Here is a 15,486-nt window from a genome sequence, read left to right as displayed (position 1 = left end):
CTGGGTCCTGGATCTCAGGCAAGATCATGAGAACAACAGCAAATTCCATGGAACAGCGCCAGGCCCTGTCCTAACCCCTGCGTGCACGAACACATCTCACCCCAAGCCTATGAGGCAGTTACTAGGATTTATTGTTAGCTCCATACTACAGAGGAGGAAACAGAGGCACAGAGAGGTTAGGCCACTTGTCTAAGGTTACAGAGCTAGAATGTGGGGAGGACAAGGATCCATTCAGACTATTCTCATGGCCCTTTGTCCCACTGCTGCCCAGCCAGTGACTTGCTCTCCCCTGAGTCTGTCCCTGTGCCTCTGGGGGCCAGACATTCCAGGGCTCCATCTCCAGGGAAGGGCCCTGCTCTCTTTCCAGATGGTTCTGGTGCACCAATTCTCCCATACCCTGGACCCAATGGAGGGAGGTCTTCTGACCCAGCCAGGTCAATTCAACTTTCTCTTGTAGGAGACTTTCCCCAGGGCAACATCATCAAGCGGTCTCCCACATCCCGTTGCAGACCATGAGCTCCTGCTAGCTGGACGCTGGGTCTGCCTGGTCCCTGCCCCAGGCATCCTTGTTCAGCAACTCCTTGAATTCCATGCGCCTTGCTCTGGCTCTGAATTAGCCTGAGGCCCCCCACCCTGCCCGCATCGGTTTCTTACAACCATAGAACCCTAACAAGGCAGGACCGCAGGTGCTCCTCTGGGACATGGTGACCACACCTGCCACCCTGGGTTGTGGTGACAACGACGCTTGCTTCCTGCCGGCCACAGACCTGACACACAGTAGGCATTCAGAGAAAGGTGGTAGTAGCCATTCGAGCTGGAAGTTAAGAAAGATGCTCTTCCTGTTCTTGCAACTTCGTGTTTTCACAGTATTACTGGGAATTTGTTCTTGCGGCTGCGAGGAGAAATTACGTGTTTATCTACGCTCAGCTGAGAATCCAAAGGAGCTCTTTATTCTAAAGTGAAATGAGGTTTCATCTTTGACAGGTGTCTTTTTCGTAATGCTGACATCTTTCTCAAGTAGCAACTTCCTTTAGAATCTCTGCGAGCAGCTTGTGAATGGTGAGCCACGTTGGCAGACAGAGACAGCCCTCCGGCTTCTCCAATGGCTGCCAAGACAAGGTGGTGCAGTCCCGGCCTCATATGTCACGTTCAAAACATAGCACGATTGTCCTGTGTTCTGCTGCAAGCCCCCCACCCTCCTTCCACAGCATCATATATGAGTGTAAAGGAAATGAACGATCGCCATGGAGATGCGGTGATGCTCTGGGCTGAATCGGGCAAAACTTTAATAGGCTTTCATTGAAAATAGGTAAAATATTTCCCAAAGAAGTAGAATTCCTAAGTCCTCATAAAGCTTTCAAAACCAGATTATTTGTGCTATTCAAATCTGGGGTTGAAGTGGACTGCGGGAAGGTCCTCCCAGCTCCTGCTGCCCAGTGGGGGCCGCCCCAGGAGCCAGGGAATGCAGCAGGGCCTACCTGGCTCACTCTGGCGCTCAGTGTCCTAGTTAGAAATCCCCAAAATGTAGTCCGCCCTTTCTCCACCCTGCCTGTTCTTGAGGATTCACCCAGAAATCTGTATTTAAAAGAAAACACAATAGGCAAATACTAAAAGGACTTTAGGTCCAATGACTCTTCTGGGCAGCCTAGCAGTCAGGAAGGGCAAGCAACATCAAGAAGCCAACAGAAAGTCCCAAAAAGTCCTGCAAGGCTCAGCAATTCTGAATCAAATCCTCTGTGACCATCAGGCACTTTCTTTTAATCTTCCCATCTTCGAGGCCAACTGGATCAAGAGGAAGTTCCAGAACGCATCATTGCCAACAGCAAAGAGCCTTAATACTTCCTCATGTATTCTTTGCACCTAAACTACATGCACCGGCCAGGGAAGCAAGCTGTAAGGAACCTTGGCGATGTGACCCCATTTCAGGGCCCCTTGCCGCACTCGTTGATTCTTCCCATGCGCGGGAAGTGCTGCAAGCTGTCCAGTTAGAGGGCATTGCCTAGTCTTTCCAACCGAGCACAACCGGGATTTATTTTGAGAATGTTAAATAAGGGAAACCAAAGGATCACCTGTCCAACCTATCAATCCTGCTTCCTTTGTGTCCTTCTGCTGGGGAAGGGGAGCCCACGTGCCAATTTAGGAGGAACACGGTGGAGTTTAGGGGGTTCATTGCAATTCAGAAAGTGGAGGTAAAAGAAAACTTTTCCTGTTCCCCCAGGGAAGGAAGGAGGCAAGAGTAAGATGTCAGTCCTTCCCTCACTCTGTCCACAGTCAGAACTGGGTGTAGACGGGTCAGTCGCAAGAGCTCTGGTAAGCAGAGTGAAAAACAAAAGCAGAGAGGTCCGACCTCTTTGCTAAGTCTCTGGAAGGACTTTGTTGTGGATGACCATGGGGGCACAGAAGGTGGGTACTGCTCTGTTTTCCAAGCCAGAAAGAGAGATAATTCCCCCAGGTCTCCATGAGCCATTGGAAGGAGAGAGAGAGACCCAGAAGTTCTTGCAGCTCCAGCGGAAGACCCGGAGAGTAGACAGCCATTGTAGTCTCAGATGTCTACAGGAGTCCCTTCGCTACCATCTGCTACTTCCTTACCCAGATGCCTCTGCAACGGGGCAGGAGGCAGCAGGAGAAATCCCAGACACAGAGTCCCCACCCCCACACTCCCAGCTGACCTGAAGGTGGTCCTTAAAATAGGAGGAGATCCTTATGGAGCAGCCGAGTTATGTTTAAATAGCCAGTGTAACACATTCCCAGACCCTCCCCCTGCCCTAGGAATCTGGGTGTGGATCCTGAAGGGACAGAAACCACCAGACAGAGAAAATAGGAGGCAGGGGTTATCGCTTATCCACCTCTCTGTGGCTCGGCTGCCCCATCTGTAACATAAAAACAAGTTTTCCTATACCTACAAAGTTGTCCTAAGGATGACATGCTTCACAGAACTTTTGGAAAAGGGAATGTGCAGATCACAGTGACAGATCCTCAGCCTGCAAAAGGAAGGGGCAGGGGATAAAGACAGGGAGCCTGCCGTGACAGACACCCTAAGTCTTCTCCCAGCCCCCCCTCCAGAACTGAGGCGCCTCTCCTGGCCTCGGCTGGGCGGTCATGGGCTCGGGCCAGCTGTCAGCTTGATTAGGTTTTCTGATGAAGCAGCCCCTTGCCTGAACCTTCCTGGTCCCCCTTCCTTCCTCCCACACACCCACACTTCTCAGGTCTTCAATTTTTCCTTCTGGCCAGCATCTGACCTCGATTACAAAGGTTTCTCCACTAAACATCTGACAAGATAAAGAGAAATGACGCATAGAGCAGGTGAGATGCTTTTGGTGGGCTCAGAAGTTTTCGTTAGTTCAGGAGAGAATTGTATTCTCTGTGACTAATTGTATGTCTAGGATGCTAGTTGGATGCCTTTGAAATGTTCACAGGCAACCGTATTTAAATAATTAGCCTAAACAGGCAAGGTGGCACACCGCAGCAGGGGCGCGTGGGCTGTAAGCCCTCCACCCCGAGCTCAAACTGTGGGTTGTGTGGGTGTCATATTTACAATCAGGTTCATATTCCTTTTTGCAGAAAATTGAAGCATACTTCGAATTCATTGATTGCTTCAGATTTCCAAATAAAATAATTTTTTTACATGATACAAAAAAAAAATCCATGAAACAACAAGCATTTTGGTTAGGCAGAAATTTATCTTTACCCTGTTGAGGCATCCACAGTTCAAAAGGCTCCCTCTTTTAGAGAAAATGATATGAAATTAGTTTAGCTGGGAGATCGGGATCATTTTGTAGGCCAAGGGAGAAGCTTCCAGTAGATAAACTTTCAAGAGCCTTGTATTTGTTTGCCCATGAATACAACCCTAATAAAAGACTGTAAAGTTTAGATGGGTACATAGTTGGAAAATAACTATGGTGCTCATAAAAACTAGATGGTAGAATCCACGAATGAGAGGTCTGAACCTTACGGGGGAAAAGATGCAGAGGGAGGTCAAGAGGAAGAACATATTCAGTGGGTTCATCCGAGAGATAAGGATTATGGGAATGTCTGGCTCCAGGAGGGCTGCTTACAGGGAAGAGCCTGCTCTCGGCACATCAGGCAAGTTCTTCCCTCAGAGCCTGGAGGGTCTGAGGATTTTTTTCCCCCTTTAAGCCTTCACTGGGGAGCCCAGCCAAAGTTCTCTGGAGGATGTGAGTCCCTGCCCCAGTCTCACGATGGGAGCTGGTAGGACCTCAGTGGCTGGGCAAAGCCTGTTCTTTTGCTTCCCATTTGCTTTCCACTTGATGGTACTCGGAGAGATTGTCTGGAAAGTGACCTCTGCCAGGTGAAGGAGGGGAGCGGGAAAAAGAGGCAGGGCTAGGTCCCAGAGCTGGCGGTCATCTCTTCGCAGACTCTAGTCTCCCTTGGGCACCACTGCGAGGGTGTCCCACCCCAGCTGGAACACCACGAGAGGGACCCGAGGTGTTCACACCAGAACCCATACAGTGTCTCTGTGTCCCCGTCTGTTAATAGGGATGGCGCGGAGGGTGGCGATGCGGTGGTGCCTGTGAATGCACCTGGGACACACTGTTCTCTTTCCCAGAGATGCCCTCAATCTGGTCTCCTCTGGGAGGGGGTAGGAAAGGGAAAGAGTTGGAAGGAAGAGATGGCCGTCTAGTATCCTGTCTGTCCTTCTTCAGCTTCCAGACTTTCCTCTCCACTTGGCTTCTCCGGGGTTGCCAGGGCCACCAGACGAGGGGGCTCCACTTTCCTCCTCTGACCTTTCTCCTGTCTTTCCTCCTCTGCCTCCTCCTCACTTCTGCTCTTCCAATTCGTGCTGTCTTCCTCTTCATCATGCCCAGGGCTACACTTAATCAATCAACCTCTCCTTGCTCCACTTGGCCATGACACCCTTCATTGTGATGTCCGGTCAGCCATTCCAGGACCATCCTCATGGGCACCCTCGATCACCTCTCAAGACTCTTGGGCAGCCATTGCTAATTCCCAAGGTAGGAACCCAGGCACCCTTGTATCCTTGGTGCAGTTCCCAGTGTCCATCGTATCTCCTGCAAAGGTGATGGGGGACTGGGTCCCTCACACATTGATGCACACTGCTATCACCCAAGCTTTCCCCACTGACAGGCAGTGCCATCAATCTTGTGTTTTCCTGCCACCCCACCCCCTGGGCTGGGAAGGAGTGTGGGGATGGGTGACGGTGGCACATCAGGCAGGAAAAGCAGGAAGAAGACACCCCCCGGTGCACACATAGTTCATGTTTCCCCCACAGCCCACCCTGTGATTGATGACAGGATGTGGTCTGGGGAGGAGTTCATAAAGTTATTTGTTGAATAAACACATACTTTTTCCAGAATAAAACCAAACAGGTTATTTTCCTTGTAAAACAAGACTTTGCCACCGTCTTCACTTACTTTTTTTTTTTTTTTAAGTAGGCTCCACACCCAACGCAGGCCTTGAACTCAAGACCTTGGGATCAAGAGTCAGATGCTCTACTGACTGAGCCAACCAGGCACCTCTTTTCCTGTTGTCCTTTTGCAGGTTATTTCTTCATTCATTTATTTGTGCACGCATTCAACAAATAATGATTGAGTCCTTACTGTTCTTTGTGGGGATAAGGAAGCAGTGAACATGATAGTAAACTCTCTGTTGCTGGTGGGATCAGGGCAGGGCACCAAAAGCAAACAAAAGAAACAAAGGCATCAGATGGCTATGGGGATGTGGTGGAGGCTTCCCTGGTGCTTCGGTGGGGGCTCAAGGAAGTCCTTGCTGCAGAGGTGACAGGTAGACCAAGTCTAATGCAGGTGGAGCCAAGCATGCAGACTCTAAGGGGCTACATCCCAGGTAGACAACGGCGTTCTAGGTTCAAGGGAGAGAGAGAAGGCCGGTGCGGTTGGGAGGAGAGGGTGAATGAGTCTGGGAGGTGGGCTGAGTCCAGATCGTGTGCATTGTTTCTCATGGTGAGACACGGCTGGCATTTTGGCCAGCTCGGATCCTCGCTGTGTGGGACTGCATCCAGGTTTTGAGCCCTAACTGCAAATAGCACTTGCAAGTCATGTGTCAATGACAAGTCCACGCCTCTTCATCTCCAGCCCCCTTGGGAGGCCAGCACCTGCTGAGTAGGGCTTTCCGGCTAGGGACAAGAGCTTGGACTTCATTCTCAGTGCAATGGAAGACATGGCAGTGTGCAATTTACATCATTAGAGATTGTTATCGATCACTCTAGCTATTGTATGTCAAAGGTTTTAGGGAGTGAATAATGGCAGCAGTGAAGCCAGGCAGCAGGCTCATGGCACGCTGCGTCAAACATGTTGGCTATGTCCATATGGCACCCTAGGGAGTGTAAGAGAAGAAGTCACAAACTGGGGAGTCAGGAGCAAACATCAGGACTCTACAAGGTTGCTGAGGGAGATTATGTAGAGAGTTGAGAAGGGGGTCCAGGATGGAGCCTGGGCACTTGGAACATTCAAAGTCTGATGGGAGGAGGGTAAGCTGGGAAGAAGTGGTAAAGGAATAATCAGCGAGGGAGGAAGAAACCAGGAGAGTGTGGCGTCATGGATGGTGAGAGGAGAAAGTGCCTCAAGAAGGGAAGAGGTTGATAATCTGTGTCCAGTGCTGCTGAGAGATCAGGGGACATAGGGACAGAGAGGGGACCACATGTTTGAAAAGGTCCTTGGTAACCTTAAAAGAAAAAGTCATGATGGAGGTACCAGCCTGCAACAGGTGGAGGGACTTCTTTGGCTTATCTTTAAAAAATCCAGATTTTTAAAATTATAAAATGATAACAACATGTTTGTGAGCTGATGGTAGTAATCTCTGAGAGAAAGAGAGAGAGGGCGAGAGAGAGAACACAAGGGAGAGGGGGAGATAACTGTAGGCACAAAGTCCATGCGGAACTGGGGGGGCTTGGCCCCTCATGGGAGCAGGGACTCTCATCCGTAGCAACCAGGCAGGGAATGTACATGGGAACAGACGTGAGTGGGCTTATAGGTTTCATGGTGAGAAGATGACACAGCACCTGACTCACTGAGCTTTCTCAACAATGTAAGAGGCAAAGTCATGAGCTCGGATTTGTATGTCAAGGTTGGCGGGTGGGGGGGTGGTGGGGGCGGTGGGGAGTACAATGGGGCCATAGGAGGATTAGAGGAGAGGGTATGAAACCCCCCTTTCATAAACTGAGAGGATGGGTCTACTTACCATGTACTTGATGCTTATCGGGCAAAGCGGAGGTCACGGGGGATTTGTGGTCATGAATTTTTGCATGAGACCGGGACACATTATTGTCGGGTTTTCCTTTGGTCATAACCTGAATGAGGCTCACAGATGGGGTCACTTGGGTTTGCTCAAGGTTGGAGTTTTGCCAGTCGTTAGAGGGAGAGAGAAGTACTTTTAGGGGCATGATTTTGATGATGGACTGTGGTGTCTGAGCTCGTCGATAGGGAGGAGGACCCCAAGTGGGTGGTGGCTAATGAGGATGTGGCCAGAACACAGACTGGAAGCCTCAGGTAGCTGAGGGGTCTCTGGGGCAGGAAGGTGGGAGGCAGAGGCCGGGCTTGGGGGGAGTGGCATTCTGGAAGTGCTGCATTTCTGCGTGGCTGCTTGAGCTGGTGAGAAAGATCACCCCTGATATCTCACCACCCCGCCCATCCAGCTAGGACCTCGGTCAGTTAAATTCTGTCTCCAAAACCTCTCTACCTCCAAGGCCACTCCCCTGGTGCATGGGCCTATCTTTTCTTCTGGACTCTACTCACAGCCCATGGAGAGGGCTGACTGACCCCATGGAGGGGTCACTGATCCTCCCTTTTTGCCTGCTTCTGGCAGCCAGACCATTCTTCTAAAACACAGATCTGACTGGGCAATCACTCCTGCCTAAAGGCCTTTAATGGCATCTGTGGATCAAGTCCAAGGCATGCAAGCCCTACGCGGCAGGGATCCTGCATTATGTTCCAAAATGGGTCTCTGCAGCAGCCGAACTGAGTCACTGGTAGGTCCTCAGGACACCTGCTGTTCTGTCCCTTCCTCACAGTCAGGACTGAGCTCTGTCAGGGGCTTTTACCATCCCCCATCCTGACTTTGGAGTTTCCATTTCTCTCTTCGTTCACTCCTTTGTGGATTTGCTCATCACTGCACCCCAGAGCCTCACACGGCCCCCGGCGTAGAGTGCACCCTACTGATTCTTTGATGAATCCCTAGACGAAACGTTGACCGGCTGCAAAGAACGTTCCCTAAAATCCTTTCAGGAGGCTGCCCAGCCTCTGGCAGAGCTCAGTGCTTTATAACAGGATTTTCCCCTCTCACGGTCGTTCCTTAGAAAGGCCATTTGTAGCCACTATTCATCGGATACCTACGAAGTATACTGCAAAGAGCACATCAGTGATTAATGGGTTTATCAAATAAAATGCCATTCATGATATGGGAAAACTATGTCTAATACAACATCTGCTTTCTTAAAAAATTCAGAGTATCGTTAAAATAAAATCAAAGTGTAAGAAAAATAGGACCACGTGCAGAAATTTGTGACTAAGAACATATGTTAGTGAAAAAAAAAACTAGTAGCATATTTTATTACTAATTATCTACATCAACATACAAAATATGTCATTTATCTCAAATACTGTTTTTGACAGTTTCTAAAAATAACTTTATCTCATTGAATTGAAGGCCCTGTCAATGAGAAGATATACCACTATTTCACGCATCACCAAGAAAGAAAAATATGCCACCAATTAACTATGATACCTTTATTGTAAAATATATACATATCTGCCCCAAATGTCTGCCTCTAGCAGAAGAAAGAAAGAGCTTAGAGCTTATTTATTTCTTTACGGTGGTTCTCAACAGGGGGTGATTTAGTTTCCCTTCCCCAGGGCGTTTGGTCCATCTAGAGACATTTTCAGTAGTCACAGGTGCGGTGGTGTGCTATTGATATCTGTTGAGTAGAGGCCCAGGATCCCGTTAAACGTCCTGCAAGGCTCAGGGCAGCTTCGAACAGCCAGGGCAGCTTCGAACAGCCAAGGATCATCAGCCGAAAATGTCAGTAGTGCCAATGTGGCGAACCCAGGCTCTAAACAAAAAGGAGATTTGCTTATGCTTTTTACATTCCACCATCACCTTCTGGATTTTCTTTGCCTTTTCTTTCCATAGAACAAGGATGTGAAGCACTGGGCCCATTCTGAATGCATATATGAAAACCATAAAAGCATTTTAGGAGCAACCATGAATTGGAGCAATGATTTATTTCAATAAGTTAACCTAAGCCCTGCACAAGCCTTTATTTCTCCTACTCTAATATAAAACCAGAAAATATACTCAGTCACATTCTGCATTTTAATCATACTTTCAGAGGGAATAACAGTTATATGAATTAAGAAGCAGTAAACTTAAATTGATTTTTTCATCTATGCTGAAAGATGCAGACCTTGATGTGTGTCATAATGCGTGAACAAAGGAATCAATTGTAGAATTTTTTTAAAGACACCCAAACCCTAAATTACACTGAGTTGATAGTCTTTTCCAACTGGTAACGTGTCTCCTTAACATCATTTGAACACAGTTCCACATCATAAGCTTAGCAAGGAGCAAAACCCCGTAGCAAAAAAGTTGGTGCTTGTGGGAAGTTTCTGGGTGTTATAACAGGAAGCTCTGGAAATTATAAAAGAAGAGGCCTTCTTTGATCTTTTCAGTCCAAAATCTGCCTGACTTGATATGCTTGACCTTCTGAAGCATGATTCAGAAAGTGTCACCCAACTTTAGGGGTGACCAAGGAGAAGCGAAAGTCAAGAAGAATTTGTTCCTTCTCTCTCTGGCTTTCACGCTGATGTCACGAGGACATTTGTGAGAAGGGCATGGGTGTCTCTAAGACAGTTACCTTGTGACAAATAAGTAAACTTTCCCTGAGCAGTCCATTAAATTCCAAGGCTGAGTCGAGTGCTAACCCGCCCTTTAAGTGTTGGCCATGGGTCTTCGCATGATCTAACTGCATCGTAAATATTCGTCATAGACATCTGACTCCAGGCCTGGTCACCAAAAGAGACGGGCCAGTCCCAGGCAAAACCCTCATGAGCCAGTGCCAGGCAGAGCTCCTGACTCCAGTCCCATTTCTCACTCCATTACGTGCCCAGAAGTCACCACCCATATTCAGGTAGCCAGTGTTTGGCATTCTGTCTCCTCCCTACAATCAGAACCTGGTTGAAAGAAAGTCTTGCACTAGACAGATTAGGATGGACTTAATTTGGTGATAATGCTGTGGATTCAAACATTTTGATCCTAGACTCTAATTACATGGCAAAAAGCTCTGCTTCTGGTTCACAGGAAATCAGGCCTTGATCGATAGTTTGGAAAAGAAGCTGAGATGGTGGAGCTTTGGCCCTGCCTCAGAAGTCAGAGCTGTTTTGGGGCACCTGGGTGTCTCCGTTGGTTAAGCATCCGACTCTTGATTTCGGCTCAGGTCATGATCTCACGGTCGTGAGATCCAGCCCCACATTAGGCTCCATGCTCAGTGCAGAGTCTGCTTGAGATTTTCTCTCTCCTTCTCCCTCTGTACTCCCCACCCCACTCATGCTTTCTCTCTCTCTCTCAAAAAAAAAATAAATAAAATCTTAAAAAAAAAACAAAAGAAGTCAGAGCTGTTACATGACCTGAGCCCCAGCCCTGCCCTCTCACAGTATCTGCCCCCCTGCTGCTTGGGTCCTGTTTTTAATCAGCTCAAAATGCAAACACAAATCATGCTAATGGAACTTTAGCTGAGAATTCGATGAAGACAAGAGATGGAGTTGCCTTGTTCACTCTTGGGTCTCCAGGTCCTAGAACAGAGCAGGTGACCAAAAGAGAGGTATCCAGTGAAGAAACGGTAGACAGAAAACCTCTTGAGTGAAACATTGTTTGGTGGGATTGATTCACATTGTGCGAGTTACTTTTGAAGGCAGAAGTCTTTCCTGTGGATATATGCCGGGGTTGAACAATTGATTTAAAGGCTTCCTACTCTAATTTTGGTTACCATGCTTGAGAGGTGACTGCTCTTTGGCCAGCTGTTGGTGTGGGAGGAGAGTTCCCTACCCCCAGTCATGGGGCCAGGTGGTACTGTCAGATGATCTTCTGACAGAGGGAAGGCCAGTATGCCAGGAACAATTACAGGGCTAGATCTGAGAACGAATCCTGATTCCTTCACAGAGCATTCAAGGCTTTTTGTGATTTATTCCCTTTAATGAATGTTTACCAAACAGCTACTGTGCTAGTTTGCTGTATCACAAAACACCCCAAAATGCCCTGACTTAAAACAATAATTATTTAGTATTGCTTATGTTTCTACAGGCTGGGGTGGCTGATCTAGGCTCACAGTGCTGGAAACCTCTACTGACCTTAGCTGATCTTTTCCACTTATCTACAGCTGACTGCTGGCCAGAGGCTATGGGCTAGGTGTGTCTGGGCTGCTCTACCACACGGGTCTCTCATCTTCTGCCCAGGATCACAGGTCAACACAGGTGTGCTCTTCTCAAGGCAAGGACAGAAGTGCAGGAGGACAAGTCCAACCATGAGGTGCTTTCATGCTTTTGTTGAACTATGTCTTCTGAGCCAATGACAAAGTCAAGGAGTAGGGACACACACTCTGTCCATGGAGAGGAGAGAAAAGAGGGAGTATATATATCTGAACAAAGATCTAATCTACCATATCAAGCATGTACCAGGAATATCCCATCAACTTCATTCACTAGTAGGTCTTTGTACTCTTACAGGTCCAGCCTTCCAAACACATGAGTAAAGGGGTGCCATGAGGGTAGATGGCAGAGGAAGGAAGAACCACCATCTGTTTGACTTTGTGATGAGATAATTTGTACTTGTCATAGATTTATGTCTAAATTGGTAATTCTTTTCTGTAGGGGAGGAGGATAGGCTTTGGATCGCAGGAAATCTGAGAATGTGATGAAAGCTTTGCTTCCTCTTCCCAGATGAAGGTCCATATACAAAGAAGTACAGTTAGCAACATATAATTTTAGAGGAGTTAAGGGCTCCAAAGTCCATCTGTGGATCTCCTTGGGATTTCATGGATGTCTAGCCAAGAGCATCTGGTCTAAAAGCTTCTACCTGGAAGGCCCAGAGAAGTTGGGATAGGCCTGAGTTATCAAGAAGGATTTCTGGAAAGCATGTTGACATCAGACTCCCTTAAGGGACCTGAAGGGACTGTGGGATTTTCAGATTTGATAACGTCCCTGAATCTCCTATCCTGAACTGTTTCCAAGTGATATGGATTTATTTTAACAAACAAAAAAGGCACCAACAATATACTCAGCAATAGCTTCAGAAATGTGAGGCTCCCAAGAAGAAGTTCCCAGGAGACAAAGCAAACACTGGAAAAGAAGAGAAACATTTTAAAGCCATTTAAGGCAGTATATGGTTAAGCATCCAAATGAGGCCATCAAGGTAAGTGCAAAATGTGTCTCAGAGAGTTGTCTTGCAGGATCTCTGAGGATGCAAAGGGGAACATGGGCCTTAAAATTATAGAGGGCTGCTCTGCCCTGGAAAAGTAGGGTAACAAGAGACAACCAGGTAACTCACTGTCATGTCTACAGGAAGGACCAGGTCATGAGCTGGGGTTGGGCATGGGAATGAAGGAATCTAAGAAATGTCAAGTGATGGGATGGGAAAGTGGTACCAAGAGAGTCCCACTAACATCTTGCTTCAAAGACACAGAAGATGAAACTTTGAGGGCGTGTGTGTGTGTGGGGGGGATTAGTTGGTCAGGGAGGGGGGGCTTGAGCGTCATAAGTGCTGTCTCCTCCAGAGCTGAGTAGATGAACAATGTTCTAGGTCCATGAGTTGGGTCTGTGGCCCACTGTTTGAAGTGTGGTCTCTAAAGGCACACAGAACTGCGATCAAAACCTGGCTGTACCCTTCACACACCCGGTGATGTTGGGCAGGCTGTGAAACCTCCATGGACTGAGTCTCTTCACCCGAGGGTGGAACTGGTAAGAGTGCCTTCTTAGCATCGTAATGAGGACTTGCTGAACTGACCCAGAGAAAGGGGCTGTACATTCTTCAGCGTATAGTAAGTGCTTAGTAAATGAACACATCCTCAGGTGTGGTGGTTAAACTTTCTTGTGAAGTAACTAGTCTGTGTAAAAAGGGGCATTTGGCTTATGTAAATGGGGTGTCAGAGGGGAGAAATTCGTTTCAAGCATGGATCCGGAAGTTTAACAATATCAACAGGTCTCTATCTCTGTCTCTCTACCTCTCTCTCTACCTCTGTCTCTCTCTCCCTCTCTCCCTCTCCCCTATTTTCCCTCTTTCTCCCTCTTCATCTTCTCTGACTTCTGGCGTGGGCCTCGTTATCAACCTCGCTTTTTGTACATAGTAGTACTGACGTTCTCTGGCCCCTCCAGGTATATCTCATCCATAGTAATATATTTTTTAAAGTTTTACTTTTATCACAGTTTTATCACATGCACCTGATTTAAAGGTTGACTAGCTCTAAGGGGGAACTTCTATGAAAACAACACTTCCTGCCTCCTGTTCCATTCCCTATCTCAGAGTCATCACTTTCAAACTTTTTGGCTGATTATCTTTCTATTTACCTTTCAATAACACGATCAGTTTGGATTTTTAATTTTTCAGCATTATAGCATGAATTTTCTCTGTACAAATTAGACAATTCACCCCACTACGGAAATACACCATTTCCAACATCTAGCTCCCAATTTACTTAAATTACCCCTTGGCTAGATCATTGTTCAATAATTACATTACTGTGACTATGCAAATGATAGTCTCTGCTGAGTCAAGGAGTTAACTGTGATTACTTTTGTTTCTTACATAACTTTGTTTAATTGGAACAAATGTCTTTTTCTGTACTTTGGAATTTCTTTTTCTTTTTCTTTACTTGTCTGTAGATTTGTCACTAAGTCAACCCCAAATTCTCCCATTCTCTAATTCTCCTCTCAAGATATGCAGATATTCTAAGGCTTTCATTTTCTTATCTCTCCCAGAATCATCTGGCACACACCAATAGGGACTTTTTGCCCTTCAGGCCTGGTGTGTGGGTCTCACTGGGGATTGCTTCTTACCATCATCCTGGGAATTTTCTTGCTTTGTCTCCTGTATTGATCTCCTGTTACGTGTACCTCTCATATTTTCTTCTTTCTAGGTGCATATGCTTATTCTTGGTAGAGCATATCCTGAAGTGCTTCCTGACAAAGGGTGTGGGGGAAGTATAATTTGGAGACCTCACATAACTGAAAATGTTTATTATAGTCTTCCGCTTAAGGGATAGTTTGGTTAGGAATAAATTCTAGATTGGATATCTTTTTTTTTTTTTTCAGAATTTTGAAGGCATTGATCTAGTCTCTTCCAAGTTCTCAATGTTAATTTTTTGAGAATTCCAAAACACTTCTGGTGTCTCAATCTTTGTAATTTGGTAATTTGGAAGTTTGTAGGATGCAAAAATTTTATGATGGTGTATCTTAGTATGGGTCAAATTTATCTGTAGTGCCAGACACTTGATGAGTCCCTCCCTTCCCAAAAATCAGTATCTTCTGTTACAGAAAATGTTATTGAATGTCTTTATTGATGATTCCCTTTCTTCTCATTTTTTTCCATTTTCTTTTCTAGAATCCCTATTATTTATATGTTGGAACTACTGGATGGGTACTATACTTTAATTATCTTAATTTTTCTCCTTAGCCTTTTTTCTGTAATGTCTGGGAGATTTATGCAAACCTATCTTTCAATCCTTCTACTGAGTCTTTTTTTTATAGTTTTAATTTTCATGAGATCCTTTTTGTCCTCTAAATGATTTGCTTTATATAGCTTTCTTTTCTTATTTTATAGACACAATATCTTCTCTTCTCTCTGGGAGAATATTAGTTAGGTTTTTTTTTTTAAGTTTTCTTCTCTTGCATTCTCTCTTCTTTCTTTCAAGTTACTTTTACTTCCTGTTTGTTGGTTTCTATCTTTCAGGATAAAACAGTGTTGCTATGGACTTCTCTCCCATTTTCTTTGTTCTTACCAGTTCGGCCTTTGTAAATATCCTGTACTCATTTCAGTTGCATCTCTGAGTTATCTGTTTATATGAAGAATGAGGCACTAAAACATCCATAAATTTTGTGTGTGTGCAAGTGGGTACTGTTAGCCCTGGACTTTAGTGGTTTTCACTTGCCTGGGCTACTTTTATGAGGGAAACCTAATGTCTGTATCTCTAGGTTTTTCATCTTGAGCTGGGCAGATTCCCCAGAGAAGGTGTTCCATTCACTTGTCTGGAGGGTAAAGACCCGTCTAACAGTGTGCGTGAGCTGTGCCAAGGAAGAGACCCGTGGGTCTCAGCACTGAGTATAACATTTGTTCAACCTTTGTTTTCAGAAAAGTAACCCCTTAACACCACCACTTGATTCCCTCTGTCGGGAGACACTCTGCTTTACTGTTTCTGTAGAATAGACCTATAGTCCTCTGCTGGGGCAGTTGTCTGGACATGGGAAGTGGAGAGGGGTTGTGGGATTGAATTGAGTCATGTCTTAAACT

The sequence above is a fragment of the Ursus arctos genome, unplaced genomic scaffold (genome assembly GCF_023065955.2).
Source record: "Ursus arctos isolate Adak ecotype North America unplaced genomic scaffold, UrsArc2.0 scaffold_7, whole genome shotgun sequence".
Classification (NCBI taxonomy): domain Eukaryota; kingdom Metazoa; phylum Chordata; class Mammalia; order Carnivora; family Ursidae; genus Ursus; species Ursus arctos.
This window is presented reverse-complemented; position numbering follows the sequence as displayed.